The 14,892-nt window shown below is 42.3% G+C and overlaps 1 long non-coding RNA gene across 1 annotated transcript; it reads right to left on the bottom strand.

The window, feature by feature from the left end:
• Positions 1-2,453: 2,453 nt before the first annotated feature.
• On the bottom strand, positions 2,454-5,828 carry LOC311274274. Its single transcript, XR_014624736.1, has 3 exons — positions 5,378-5,828; positions 4,501-4,818; positions 2,454-2,622 (listed from the first exon to the last, which is right to left on the bottom strand). It is a non-coding gene; the product is annotated as an uncharacterized lncRNA (long non-coding RNA).
• Positions 5,829-14,892: the final 9,064 nt, after the last annotated feature.

The following is a 14,892-nucleotide window of genomic DNA, read 5'->3' as shown; positions in this document are numbered from 1 at the left end:
ATATGAAAATTACAGCGCTCCCATGTGAGTCACCCATCGCTGATTACAGAACACAAGATCAAAATACCCATTAACTAAAAACCACAGATACAAATAACACAACAAGAAACATAATAAGTTGACAAGATGCCGTTTTCTGATCCTTAATTATTTACCTCCAGTGGGTGCATGGCGTGAGTAAATGGACCTCCCTGCCGCTCTGCCATAATCTTCTTGACATGCGACTCCACCAAACTATTCACTGATGAATGAACTAACCCACCTGATGATCCAAGTCGACAGAGCTGTATAATTATTGTAGGCCTTGTAGGGGTGCTTGTGGATAAATGGTTGAAGGAGGCAGGTTGGTAATGAGCTAAAATCTAAACACATTTGTAACAATTTCCCTTTTTTATTAATAGCAATAAATATCTCATTCACACATCTCTTTGACTGGGACTCTGTTGCGACACTGAGCTCATTGATTTCTCGGTGTAATCATTACAAGACAAGCAGATCATGCCCAACTCCAGGGACTTTTGACCTGATCAGTAGGATTGAAAAGCCGTCGCTTCTTTATGATCTGTGTCTCTGTAAAGCCCGTGTTTTGTGCTTATGGGCTTTTGATATCCTGTTATTCTTTACTTTTATGTGGTGTCTACTCATGCTGCAGATACACACACACACATGCACCTGCAGCGTGTTTGGGTTTGTTTTCTACCACAGTTGAATGATTTCTAAAAGATAGCAAACCCCCGAGGAGCGCTTTAATGAAATCCCCATGGCAACCAAACAAAACGCTGATGTTGTCAGACTGTCTGATCAGCGCAGGCCTTTGCTTCTTCTTTTAGATCTCTATTGGGGCTTTGTGAGGTCGACTTACTGAAGTAACCATCATGACATTTTCATTTTTCTAGTCTTGATTAATCTTTGACTGAGGTTGGATTGAGGGTTATTCCGTGTACTGAAAACTAGACATCATTTCCAGATCTGGTTTGCAGTAACAGATTTACCTCCAGGTTTAGCTGATACGGAGAAATCTCCAAAGTCCTCGAGATGAGGCCTTGTAATTTTCCTCGTGGGATGGTCTCCATTAAGTCAGAGATGCTCTACCCTCTGCAGATTAATCAGAGAGTTAATCTGTCAGCCACCCAGGTAGCCGACGGTCACGCCTCAGCGGCACACACTCTGTTCGCGGGTCTCGTGGTCCAACCAGCGAGGTTGGCCCCCCGATGTGTCTCTGTTACTGCCTTGTAATTACATCTCACAGTGATCATCCCTCCTCTCTCAAATTAGACAAGATTAATATGGAGGTTTTGCGTTCTCCACGACTGATCAAGCACAGAAACTGCTACCACATGAGGACATTAATGTGCACAGTCGACAGTGGAGATGGCACGTCACCGCACACTTTCTGAACCTTACAGGCAGCACAGGCGCAAGAATAAGATGTCGGCGGTTCACATTTTTACGTGTCATACGTAGGCTACCTTATTTACATCTCTACAATATGCCTGATATCATGTTCACGTTACATTTTTATTACCTGACTTCCATATTGGGAGAAGCCAGCCAAGCCAGTGACCACAGTTCAAGACTGTGTTTCAACATTTGTATGTGCTACTGTGTCGTTTTGACGAGGAACCATGGCGCTTCAACATTTAAAAGTGCGACACAGCTGGATATTTTTTTAAGGAGACCTCGGGACAATTTCCAGCCGTGTTTGTGGCAACAAAAACAGGTATTTCTAGCCAAAACGTGATCTTTTCCTGACCCTTACCAAGTGGTGTTTGTGCCTAAACCTAACCAGACAGTGACATCATCACATAATTTATTCTAATGATTGTAAAGCGGTCAGTCTGATAATTTACAATCGTAAACGGGGGCTGGATCTGGCACTCGATATGTTATTATGTCACATTTTCCCCTAAGACGATAGTCACGCTGCTTTTTTGTGTTCCACTTACGTCATTCAAACACATTCAGACATGCAGTGACCTTTAACCACTGGACTCATATGATCCAAAAACGAGTTCATCAGTGTGACCTCTCAGCTTAAATTTCACCAAACACAGAGGAGCTACTGTGAGCTACTGTCAGATAAAGTGTGTTTTACATTTGGGGAGTGAAACATTCAGAAGAATGACATCATAGCCTGCTACATTCATATTGTTATGGGAGAAAAATGTGACAGTAGATCATTATCCAAGAATCAAGATAAAAACATTTCATTTGACATTTAAATTGCAGCAGAAATTAAGATGAAATTGGAGCGGCCTCTCAATTTGCTGGAAGATTAATGGGAGAAAGTCAGAAATTACTTGCAGAACAGCAAAATGAGCCCGATAAATCTCCTGCCACGGATCTCAAAATAACCCGTGCTCTGCTTGTTTTGATCGCACCAATATTTCCTGGGTTTTGCCGAATTTATGTGAGCGGCGCTATAATTATACACAGCGATAGATCAGGGTCCATGCAGAGCGCTACACAAGCAAACATGATCTGTTTTTAGGGAAATCAGGGAGGGAAGTAAAGCAAGCTGTGGCAGGGTGGCGTCCATCACGCGTACAGCTCCGTCAGATGGAGACCCAGAGGAGGGAGGAGGCGAGGCTGGAAGAGCATGAAGCCAGGAGGGACCACAGCCTGTTGGAGGAGGACACTGTGTTTATTCAGTGAAGCTGGCGACTCATGGAGGGAACCTCAGTTTCACACACTTAGAAACAAAAAATTCGAATGCCAGCTTATATCCACTGTAGACGTTTTCAGTTTTCATATTGAGTTTGAAGCGTTTTATGATCCTGATAACCTCGTTTCCAGCTGTAGCGACTAGCCAGCTACGCCATGGAGGGAAATCAAGAGCCAGGAATTAAGTTTAGCAGCTTAACAGCAGGATATTTCCCAAAGGAGTTGGTGGAGACCAAACCAGAGTTAAAAGAACTGGATTTGTTGTTTGGGCACCAGAAACATGACGCTAAATCAATGTTAATGTTGCTCCATATTTCTGTCTCAAGATGTGTGACGTTAGGCAGGTTCAGAAACAAAAGGCGAGCTTTATTTACAAAGCTGGAATCCCAAAAAAAAACTAAAACGCAGGCAGCAAAAAGGCAGGCAAAAGACAATCAATAAGGAAAAACTAAGAATACAAAACCAGAAAGTGATGAGGGACAAAAACTGGAACACAGAGGTCAAGTGAGGACACGCTGCTGAACTGTCAACAGGAGGAAACCAGACGAACTTTGCTAATGAGCAGTTGAAACTCGGGTGTACACAGAGAAAGGGTGAGAAAAGACAGGACGTGGAAAATATAACAGGAAACATTGAAGCTGAAAACCAAAACCATGACATCTATTTGCCAAATAATCAACTCATCAGCTTAAAAAATGATGTTGTTTACTGAGAATTTCAACTGTTTCTTCACTAAATTTACATTCCACATTTCACTGGGCTGTGTTTGCATTTACAAATGTCACATACAAAGCACGAGACTGGTCGAAAGTACATTTATTGTCATTATTAAAGTAGCAGTGGACGCTTCAAGTGGCAGTTCTGGAGCTTTCAGTCGTATCACATGATCTTTATCAGCAAACGGACTTTGCTCAGGTGTCATTTAGTTGTAGAGGCAGACTTTTATGAACAATTTAAGGACTTAACATTTAATCTTTTGCTTCACATCCTTTCACTCTTGAATTTCTGAGGCACGAAAGCATGAAAATCAACCAATCTGCAAGCACGAGCCGTTTCAGTGACGCCACACGCCGCTTTCCTTCACAATCATTTGTTTCACTTTGGGTATTTTGAATGCATTTTTGCCAATACTTGCTAACTTCTATACATCAAAAGAATGCAGGACCTTTACATGTAATTGAGTATTTCCCATTGTGATGTTGATATTTTTACTTGGTAAAAGCACCAATACCACATTGGATGTCACACAGGGTCACACAGCTTCTCACACTATTTCTCTCTAGGACACACTCCAGGTTTTTTTCCAGCGTCTTCGCTCTTATCTCTGCTCGCCTTTGATGCTCTCATTACCTCACGCTCCACATCAGCTTCCTCTGATTTCACTCTGAGAAACACTGGAGCGTCTGTGCTTTGTCATGGTTGCTGTGGTGACTAATCATCTCTGGATTGATTGCTTATCCCCACATCAGAGGTCTAAGTCTTGATCGGTCCTGCCCTGTAGGCAACTGTCGTCAGTCAGGACTGTGCTAATACGTTTATAATCAGGGGAACTAAAAATCTGTTTCAGTACCGTATGTGGTGTATTTTGACCTAAAATGACATATTGCAAAAGTGATGAGGACATGACATGTGCACATGAGTAATATTGATTCTGTCCACGCCCCAACGCTGTTCCCTTTCATAATGACTTTCCTCAATTGCCCTGAAGATCACCATCACTCAGCTCACTGACATGTTTGTGGAAGCATTTGTCTTGCATCACATCATCATGGAGTTGTCACTTCTCTTTCATCAATAATGCCCCGAGTTATACTTAGCCTGTTTGAACATGCTTACCATCTTCTGCTGCTGAGTGAATCGCAAACAGATCCTTGTGGCCTCTCGCAGGGTAGTGATTGGACGAAGCGTTGTCATGTTGAGTGAATGCTCGTGTCCTGATGACCGCGGGGAGGATTTTCTGGGCTTGCCGGCCAATTGACTCTGTAGAAATGCTGTCACGTGTGGCCACGGCGTCCTGCTGATCAGCTCTTCTGGAGCATTAAATTGTGCTTGCTTGAACTGCTGCAATGGCATCCTGACAGGACCGGCTAAAAAGCTGCAGTTTATTCAGAACCCTGCTGCAAGACTGCGGATCACATCACTCCAGACGTTTTCCTGTGTGTCAGAAAACTGGTTTTTGAATACTAAACCACCGATGGTATAGAGCCAAATTAATTCCATCAATAGGTTATCAAATATGTTGTTTTACTTTGAAATATGGCTCGACGTCCCTTCACATATTCACCATCCATCCATTATCTTTTCAGTCTGCTAATCAAGCAGGAAGCGTTGAAATGATAACGATTTGTCAGATCGGGAACACAGCAGACGAACATTTTCCGAGCATTGGAGCCGCCCCCGTCAGAGGAAACGGCCGCCGTGTAAATTTGATACATTGCTGAAGAAATTCCAACCATGAATATCATCAAAAACAGAGCGTAGTTTCTTGGAAAATGATGTTTTTTACGTATTATGTAAAGCTCTTTGAATTGCTTTGCTTTTGAAAGGTGCTGTACAAATATACTGCGACCTTATCTGCCCTGCCTTGAACATCTGTACAGAGAGAGACCGTGTCACAGATTTCACTCAACAGCCCTCTAGTCATGACTCAGGAGTACATGCCCATGTTTTGTAAACACTGACCTGGTTTATTCCCATGGTTGCAAAGCCTCACCTGAATATCCAGAGCCTCTGTGCAAGAAGTCAGAGATTGGGGCCAAGTTCAAGCCTTGTTTGACTTGGACGTCTTTCAGTTGCGGCCTCTCTATCAAAAACAAATGCTCTCATGCACTGTACAGGCACACACACACACACTTAACAGATGCATGGCTGAACACTGTCGGTTGGTGTAAGAACATTTCAAGCATGTGGGTCTTCATGGGAACTGTCAAGGGAGGAAAACCCAAATTTGGCACCATTCGGAGAAAAATATTGCCCCAGACAAAAAAAAACAAAGATCCCATAAAAAACAGTGAGATTGTACACATTGAAAAACAGCCACTTAAACCCACTGTGCTACAGTAAACCATTATCATTAGGGCTCATTTAATGCTGGGACCTGGCACTAGCTCAACTATTCAGACGGAAGAGAGAGGTCAAACAAATAAACACTGCGGTAAGCTGCAATTTCCCTGGCAACTGGTAATTGTTTGTTGGGGAGGTTGTGTCCGCTGCTATAGCAACAGTGAGTTCCTCAATAACAGGAAATGAAGAGGCCGCCTGTTTCTGAGGACGTTATGTGATCATTTCCTTTTAAAGACAAGACAGAAAATTCCCAGTCTAGTCACTTTTAGTCAAGTGTGATACGTGTGATCAGTGTGAGACAGATTCATATTGCAATTTAATGAAAAATTATTATAATGTATGATAATTGTGCATACAGTGCACCTCTCTCAAGCATGTAAGCAGTAGGCATGAGGGCTAGTTTTTTTTTAACCTTCCCAAAATACAATTTGTGAGCAAAATTGTACTGAATTGGTTAAAAAGTTTGTACTCATTAGCATATGCGCTTAACTAAACCTAACCTGTCTTCAGGCCAAGTAGGATTTCTTATTCTTAGTCTCTTCTTCTTATAGAAGTGCCTGTATATCATCACCATCTGGTTTTGCCAGTTCTGCATTAGCCTCTCAGTTTCCTCCTGAGACCCATTTGGTGCCTTAAGATTTATTTGCATGTGGCCTGTCCATTGCACTGTAACCTGCTCCACATAATTTGTTTGCTGACTGAGACAGAAACATCACATTTCACTCTTAACAATGCGAGGCAGCAGCTCCATGTTCAGGGGCTGATAATCTGCCTGTTGACAGAAAGTGCCTACCTTTGTGCTCCTTGTTAACACACTCCGAGCGTGTTTCTTTGCTAGTTTGAAAACCTCAGTTACGCAGTGTCACCTTCAATTTCTTCTGTCAAAACTGGCTGGAACTCATTAGCTGAATGGTAAGATTGGAAAAAGACACGCTGGATCAAACTGAAGGGGTGTTTTATTCTAAAAAGCATGACTCCAATTTTCCACAATCACACAAGTGCTTTATAGAAATGGCCGTGGGTATGAAAGTGGGATATTATTTGGAATGAAAGCACAGAAGATTAGTTCATGCGGAGCAAGACTGTGAAACAATACCATATGTTTTAATAGCTTTTAGTGGTGTTCCTGTGTTTCAGCAGTGATGCTAATTGTTTCCTGCTGCATTCTGCAAACTGCCTTCGTATCAAGTTTTTCTGTTGTTATGCCATTTTTCTAGCCTCCATTTCTCAATCAAGAGGTATTTGCCTGTTGCGAACTCAGCACTATACATCATTTCTTCTTAAACCTGCGCTGATCAAGATTTTTACATGAACAGCTGTGTAAGCATAATTTGAGGTATCACTCATAGTGCTGAACCCACAAGAAAATAAACTTTTCTGTTTTCCCTCTCACCCCTATCATAGTGTTTTCTTCAGCAGGCCGTAGACAGACAAAGCTGCGAACTAGCTGGTAAACACAATGGAGCATTTAGCTGCTAAACAGCCCAGTGATTCCCTCAGAAGTTGGTAGAGACCCAAAACAGAGCTTAAAAATAATGAGTATTGGGCGAAAACAACTCCACATGAATAATCAGAAAAGCAACCGTATAGGGAGAGTGTGAAAAACAGCTTATTACGACCCGTTTCTTGTTAGGCAGCGGCCTCTTGTGGCTGTAGTAATAACCACAGCAGCAAAGGAGGAACTGTCCAAAGTTAAGCGGAGCTGAAAAGGAAATATGGTTTGCCATAAATGTGACTGATGTTTCTTCGTTAGTTGAATGATTCCTGGGACCCAACTCGTCCGGTACTCCTGTTGATGGTTTGCTGCAACAGTCGTGTGCTTTTGGGAACGCTGTCGTTTTGGGAGTAACTAGCAATTTTCCTTTTACAGTCGTTTAGATATGAGGACATGTTGGAAATTAGAAAAACCATTTGCAGCACACATATGTCTCGCAAAAGTCAGTGAGAGTTATGTTGGGCCAACATCTGCTATGTGTGCTATCTGGGTACATGTAGAATGACTCAATGCTGTGTTTAAAGCATGTTAAGCTACACCCAGCGAGCCAAAATAGTCAATAAAGACAGCTAAAGCTAAAATTTGCCAGGTTAAATAAGTAAAACACAAGATAAATACAATAATAAGATGATTTTTATTTTACACTGCTTAAAGACCAGTTCCCTTAAAGAACCCCATGCAGTGTTTTCCTCTTGCAGTTCAGCGCTATCATTGAGTAAGAAAATAGACTACAGAAATATGTCTAACACTGTTGGTTAAATATTTAGACTTTGTGTGGCTTGGAAAGCGTTTCCTCCTCAGCCTCAATAAATGATGAGCAGACACAATCCCCTCTTTGTTTTCTGGCCTCCACAACTTCTACTGTGTACAGTCAGTAAATCACGTTTGTCTCTGCAGCCCTGAAGGCGTCTCCCATTCACTGAAACCAACAGCCTTCTTCCATAAAACTCCATCCTCACCGTAGATCAAACCACTTTTCACTGAAAGGTGTCAAATATCTCTTGACCACAGCCCTGTAATTTAGCACCTGTTGACAGTTGCCCGGTCGTTCGTGACTTTCCCCCTGGTACCTCCAAAACTCTGAACGTGTTAAGATTTCTGCTCGTTAGGGCCTAATGTTGGCTGTGAAGCCAAGTTGCGGCGCTTTATTTCAGCACCATTGGGCCTATTAAAGCTAAGAGAAGGTCCGCAGAGAGATTTTTATACTTTTTGGAAAATGAATGGCAGCACATTAATGCAAACATGGGATTTACAGTTGCTAGATCAAGACTCATTTGTCAGTTTTTAGGAACTCAGTGGGTCTCGTCTCACCTCATTATAGACTTGGCATGAAGACAGAACAATCACAAGACTAATAGCATTTCCCACTGTGCTGCTACAGGCCTGCTTTCTTTTCTTTTTCTTGGCCTTTTAAAGGTTTACAGTAGGTGGACACATGGTGGACTGCATCAACAAGCTCTGACTTGGACAAAAGATAGCTCATAAATCTGTCTTTTGCAACACTTGGCGATAATTTCCAACAATGTCCATGTTCTGTTATGGTGCCAAGTTGGGCTTCAAGGCTTGGACTTCGGGACCAGATTCTGTCAAGAACTAACTGATGTTTTTGCAAGCTTCTCCCATGGTGACCAGAACCTTTGAGTAGTATTTTTAAGAGGATTCTGTGAAAACACTGTCCTCAGCGCTGGCAAATAAGGGAAAACAAGCTGCAATTTAAGAAGACGCATGCAAAGAGACAGAACATGAGTAAATTAATAAAACATCTTCATCAATTTGACAACACGTATAGCATTTAAAACTGCAAAAACACAAATGACCAAATACTTGAACACACTGGAACCAATGAAAAACCTGCTCTTCCTGCTTTCAGTCGTTATACTATGCTATGCTAATTACCTCTTGTCTCCATTGCCAGAACTGCAGCAATGTAACAGAACAGAAACGTGGTATTGATCTTCTCATCTAACTCAAAGAGAGAAAGCAAAAAAACAAAAACAAAACATGCTTGCCAAATTCTTGATCTATTCTTTGAAGTGCTTCACTCTTTGAAGAACAAAGGCAGGTGGACAATAATTGTTCTTAGCGAGGATCAAAGTTGCCTCATCGATGTTTTTTATCCTCAGCTTTAAGGAGGGGTGACCACACAGGGTCAGCAGGTCTGGAAATTGCTCCCGCAGAAAGCCACCAGTCCGACTGGCTTGCCTCATCCACCGCTCCCAAGGAGCAATTTTCATCACAGCGGTTTCCTTTTGATTCTTTTAAAAGCTTCATGGTCGGTTTCAATCTCAGCTGAAACTGTACTTAAATCCCGAACACTGCGAGCAATCATCGACCGAAAAAAACTTTGAGTAGTTACATTTTTATCCTGTAAATGCCATATAAATCCCACTTCAGATCAATCAGCAGGCTAATGATTCACAAAGTGCACAAAATTACATGCTTGTGCTCTGCTTCTCCCCATAAATCAAGTTAAGGAGAGGCAGCGGGAACGGTGACCAATGATGGACTGTAGATTTGACTTATTTTACTTCATGGTCATTCAATTACTGAGGTAGATGGCTAGGATGATAAAAACAAAAATGCCACGCTACAGTAAGTAATGTTGCAGGAATACACTTTATATCACAGTTAATATTTGGCTGAATGGACGTATTTATAACCATTAAGATAAACACATCAGGCCATAAATCCTTTTGTTTTGATTCTGATTATCACGGCACAAAATTAAAGCAGCATGGATGTATTCACAGCCTAATGAACCAGCTGTGAATGCAGCAACACTCATAATTAAAGCCATTAATGGTACTTAAATTAATCAGGTGCACCATGAAGGAATGCTTACATTTACACGTTTTTCCAAATTCTCTTGTTTGACGTATCTAACAGTCCTGTTATTGCTCTCTCACACTTTCCCCACATGCTGTTTCGAGGAGTTAGTGGGCTAAAATGACTAAAAGCTGGTATTCGGAAAATAACCGCTGTACTGTATGCTCTGCCCAGCTGGAGAGTTCACTTCATTGATGAACAAAAAAGAAAATCTCATGATATTTATACCTAAATGCCGCTTGGAAAACCAATCTGCCTTTCCCTCGGACAGAATTTGTGAATGCCAGTGAACGTCAAATTGCAGTCGGAGAGCCATTAATCATCCGGTGTGCGTGTCTGTTTGTCTGTATTTCCATAAAGCCTCATAAAGTCGGTTAAACAACTGTGAAATTTTATACTGTAGCGGGCTGGCCACGATGTAAATGCAAGGTAGGGCAAGTTTGCATTACATAAAAAGATGACCTGAATATAATGGAAACACTGGGACTTTTTTATTGAGTTTGTTCCTCCGTCCCTTGTGCACCATTTCACTTCAAATCCATAAACAATGACCCCATCATGGCAGTTTATATAACCGTAATCCTAATGAAATACACACAGTTTTAAAGAATTTATGGAAACTTGAAACCCGACTCTGACTGTGTATTTTCTTTCCTGTTGCTGCTTCCAGATTTATTTCCACAAGTATGGCGGGTGGCCACCTTTTGTGGTCTTCTGTTTACAATTGCTGTTGTTCTCTGCAGCCCATTATATATGGCAGCGCAGACCAGTAAATCAAGGGAGGGCATGATCCGTGTTATTTAATGTAGTAATTCGAAACACACGAGGATCATAGTTTTGCATTAAACTTTCCACAACAAAAGCTGTCTGAGTGTGTTTACTTTGTTGTCAAGAGCAGTACGCAGAGCAGTAAGGCTGACCTCCAGAGAACCGCCCCCCCCTCTCTTGGACTTCATTCAGCTCTGGATAAAGACGGCCCCGTTTCCAAATCGGTGCTGGGGATTTTGTAAACACCGTGTGTGATGTGGCCCCCGCGTGAGCCGTGTCTCAGCGAGGGATCTTTATGTTGCATTGAACAGAGCACCGGAGATGTGTTTTGAAGTGGGCACGGATGTGAATGGATTCTGACAAAGCGTAAATGGATCCATCGTGGTGCGTTTTTCGGCCTGTAATTGTCCAGGAAAGTTTGACTGTGCTGACATCAAGGCTTCAGGCTAACAGCTGAAAATAAAGACGAAACAGAAGAAGCTACGGAATATATAAGATAAACTTGATAAACTCACAATCTCAACAGCTTTGGATGTCAGCTAGCGTGAAACCCCTGGAAAATATAACGCAACAGTTTACGATAATGTACTGATGCACTTCAGATCCATGTGCTGAATACAGTTTGGAGGTAAACGTGCTTTGAATTCTGATATTTTAACTATCAGCTACGGATGGTTTACATTCACCTTAGGATGGTAAAAACTGTTTTTTGCACGGTTCTGGGATGGTGGTGCAAAATGTCCGTCTGGAGCCCTGGATGACATAATCATACACATTAACATGATGACACAAAGCCTTGCTTCAGGGCACACTGTTGACTATTGTTGAGGGAGACAAGTAATACTTACCTGTCTAGAGTCAAATAGCTAACATATTTTTTTTGCACAGCACTATGCAATTTACAGCTTAAAAAGGAGGTTAAAAGTTTTCTCCTCGAGATTCTTTCTTAAAACACTTAAGGTTTCGAAAGCAACAAAGGTTACTAGGTGGAGTAATAACTAGTTAGCCAGACATGCTAATGTCTGCAGCTCACTTTAGAGCTGATAAACACACTTTTTAATCCACTCCCTAAGCTTTTTCGCTCTTTTGGTTTTTGGAAAAGGTTAAAAATAAAGACACCACCCTATAAACTCTTTATATACCAAGTTTTATTTTACTGTTTTCCTACAGCACCACGCTCCAGCATGTGAACACCAATCCAATTGGCAGCTTTGAGAATGTCATGCTGCTTCCCAGCGACGGCACGCAGTAAAACAGCATATAAAACACACATGTATACTACGACGATTATGGAGAAACTGTTCAGCTACGCTCATCGTACAGAGCTCGAAAAGACATTTTGCTAAACACTGCGGAGTGAGAGCCACTTTCTTTCCAGATGGAGGGAACCGTAAAAAACTTGTGGTCTTCCTCGATAAATTTCTTTTTTGGACCGAATCAAATAAAGGATTTGTGGCAGGGGGATTTTTGAGCCACATTTCTGGTAAGCCTGTCCTGCCACAGAGCAGTGGATAATCAATCAGTAATAACACGTTATCCCTCTAAGAGGTATGAATCTTCAGACATGTTTTCATCAGGAGGAGGACAAATTTGTGTCTCATCTCTCCTTCCTTAAATTTCCTCCACCGCTGGGAATACAGCGGAGTCATTTTCAAATTTCCACTTGAATACATGTTTTAACAGCGAAGAGGCTTTCCAAATCATACAAAAAGTGAGAGATGTTCGAAATAACTTGGAATGCTGCTCGTCTGAGAAACGCGGGTTTCCTTGGCGACCGTATCCCCATAACACAAACAGGCCTTCATTCCCTCGCCAGGCATATAATAGGCAAACGGAGAGGGAATGTTTTCCCAAGTGATAGGCTCTGGAGGGTCCCCGTGGTGGGCTTTCACTATGTGGGAACGCTCTGCGACCGCTGAAGAAGTCTGTGAAATTATATCAGAGCAACAGCTGGGCTCTTTGCAGGATAAGTGTGCAGAATTGAGATCCGGTCAGTGCCCGCCTTTTTTTTCTTTTAAGATTTGCTCTGGTTTATTGCTCCATCACGTGTCTGATGCTTTTGCAGTTGGATCGGAGGCGGCATGGAGGTGATAATGCCAGTCCTGGCCATTAATATGTGGACAGTGGACGTGTTCAAATGCCATGCACAAAGAAAATCTCACTGGTGTAGTTGAGAGAGCGAGAGAGTCCGGATCATACAGACACATACTTTCACCCAGAAGACTGCTGTTCGTGTCCCGTGTGAAACCTAAAGTCAGCCCAGACTTGTTTATGACTAACCAAGTAGTGATGCTGACTTTGGAAATTGAAGTTTGGTCTTGAGAACATCCTGCGTCAGGAGAAGAGACTCTCTCCCTACCTATGATCTCCTCTCATTGACATTCCAGTCATCTCTCATCCTCCTCCACAAGTGACAACACACTGCTCACAGCACTTTAGCTCAGCGCCCCTCCTCGCTTGTTTTCCATCTCGTTCTGGCATGCGCGCACACTGGGTCCATTGTACACGGAGAGGCTTTGCCCATTTACTCGACAATGAGGGGACGCTGCTGTGTTGAGGGAAGCTGCGGGTGTGGCCTTGGATGCAGACAGACACCCTCTCTGTCTGTCAAGCAGGAGTCCTACTGTATTTGTGTAACACATAGCTGGAAAGAAAAAATAAAACGTGTATGAATTTAATGAATTATGATTTTTTTAAGGCTACCAGGTGAACCAGAGGGGAAATCAACACATTAGCAGCTAGATGTTTGCCTTGTTGTTCCACGTGTGCAACTGTTAGCCATTATCTAAGCATGTTTTGGGTGTGCAGTGGCTCCAGGCCCAGTATTAGGTCATTTGTTTTTATATCTGAGCTCAATTAAAGATAAGAATCGGGTGGAGTTACTCATGGCTGCTGCTGCATTCACAGACATTCAATCACGCGTACGTCAGGATCACTTAACGGGCTGCTTTCTCACACAGCTTTCATCCATATTTGTGGATAAGAAATCACTTCCTATTTCATATGAGATTTAACTGATCAATGGGTCAAACAGTTTATCGCAGTCACCTCATATTCATGTCAAGTTGGCGCAGTAGTGACAGATGGTGAATGGCTCCTCGCATCGGCTACAATAAATGCATCAGCATTTAACCGTGACCTCAGAAAAAGGTCGGTGTAAACCTTTGATAAACATGGCGGATAGCAAAACAGAGCTGGGCTGAGGCTGATAAAACAACAACAAAGATACTTCGGTGGTAACAGATGGAGCAAATGAATGAATTTAATGTTCTCAATAAAGTTGGAAAAGGAAACATATTTAGCAAATGAACTGGCAACTTTCCTTTTTTAAAAACATGGCAACCGTGGGCACTGAATTTTCCAAAATGAATCTCTCCCATTCTCTCCATCTTTCACCCTTGGCCCCGACCCCGAGCGACTCTTTTGTAGCTCCTGTAGGTATACGTAATGAATTAAATATACACACAGTGGAAACTGCAGTAAAGAGCGGAAAAACAGGAAAGGGTGACAAAAGAGGGAAAAGACGTGATGATGATGAGGAGCCCGTCGTTCCATGTGATCGGTTTTACAGCTGCGTCCTGCCCGTCTGAAGGGTGTGACTGAACATTATGTAACTGATCTGACATCAGTAAACATGCAAAAGCACGTTTTTAGAAGTGAGACTGGACAGTGCAGCTGAGTTTAGGGCTTTCATTTGCATCAGATGCTGCAGGAGGGACACATTGAAGCAAAGATGTAAGTTCAACCAGGGCTTCAAAAGCGTGCTTTGGATATCAGAACTAAGTAAATCTCCAGATGCTGCAGCAGCAATGTTTTTTAAATCTCACTTTTAGTTTTATCTGCTCTGTTTTTCTTGACTAAGTCCACCAGGTAAGTGACAGGAGAAAGCACCACTGTTGTTGTTGGATTTGCAATCAAAGGGCACCTATCTAAGATATGTTCTGGCTGCCTCAACCTGGGATGAGACAAAACAAAGAATACCCCTCCTGTCATTGGCCACCAATTACCCCTGCCATGTCGCATCACAGCTCTGACACAGATACTGTAGGTGTGAGATAACCTGGAAAGGCAGCTGG

This window comes from Pagrus pagrus (genome assembly GCF_965226575.1).
Source record: "Pagrus pagrus genome assembly, chromosome: 18".
NCBI lineage: Eukaryota > Metazoa > Chordata > Actinopteri > Spariformes > Sparidae > Pagrus > Pagrus pagrus.
This window is presented reverse-complemented; position numbering and strand designations above follow the sequence as displayed.